Consider the following 1,196-nt stretch of genomic DNA (forward strand, 5'->3'; position numbering starts at 1 on the left):
TCTTCCTCTTCTCTTCTCTTCTCTTCTCTTCTCTTCTCTTCTCTTCTCTTCTCTTCTCTTCTCTTCTCTTCTCTTCTCTTCTCTTCTCTTTCCCCCTCTCCCCCTCTGCCTTTCTCTTTGTCTCTCTGTCTTCTCCTTTTGTTGACTCTCAGTCTCTATCCATCTCTCTCTGAACCTCTCTGCATCTGTCTCTATGTCTTTGTCTTTCTGTCTCTGTCTCTCTCATAGACACACAGATGCAGAAACACATGACTTGGCACATACAGGACAATATACACATGTGTTTATTCACAACCTTCATTTACAATACTATTCTGAATTCAATTATGGTAAATTAGTTTTTAATCCTATATGGAAACAGAAAATTAGATTTTATAGGAGGCATAATTATATAAAATCTAAATGAAAGCTACTCATGCAGCTAGACAACACAGTGGTTAGGTTTTTATACTATCTCACATATTTACTAGCAATGTGACCCTGACTATTTTATTTATCCTTTCTCAACCTCAATTCCCTTATCTTTAAAATTGGGACAATAAAAACCATTGTCTTGAGGGGTTATCATGAGGACTAAAAGAATGATTATATGTAATGTGTTTTGCCAACCCTAAAATTATATACGAATATTGACTAATATCATCAGTAATCATATTGCAATGTTTCACTTAAAACGAATAACCTTAAAATAGTAAAATAATGATTAGTGATGTTATTACCACAGTTTTCACTAATTTCCCTATCTTTGAAAATACCAGATTATGACTTTACTTCCTCTACTTTCACATCAACGGTTGTCTTTGGTTTATTTCATTTGCCATTTCGTGCTGTTTGTAAAATCAGGGAAGCTAGTTAGTACAGTGGTAAAGCACTATATTAGCCTCAGGAAGACTCGTCTTCTGGATTTCAAATCTGGCCTCAGAAAATTAGTAGCGGTATGACCCTGGAAGAGTCACTTAACCCTGTTTGCTGCAATTTCCTCTTGAGCAGATTAGTTTTGTTTGCACCTCCTTGCATATGGTGATCCCTAAAAGCCTGGTGTACAAAAGGATTTTGACTGATACTTATGAATTTTAAACAGTCCTCATTGTCCAGTGTTATTCCTCCAGCGCCTTCATCAGTGATTCTTACTATCCAAGACACTAAAGACTCCCCCATTCTTTGGGTAAATCTCCTCAATATATCAGTGATCTCCT

The sequence above is a fragment of the Petaurus breviceps genome, unplaced genomic scaffold, assembly GCF_028583685.1.
Source record: "Petaurus breviceps papuanus isolate PSGF00001 unplaced genomic scaffold, PetGlider_PUasm1.0 188, whole genome shotgun sequence".
Classification (NCBI taxonomy): domain Eukaryota; kingdom Metazoa; phylum Chordata; class Mammalia; order Diprotodontia; family Petauridae; genus Petaurus; species Petaurus breviceps.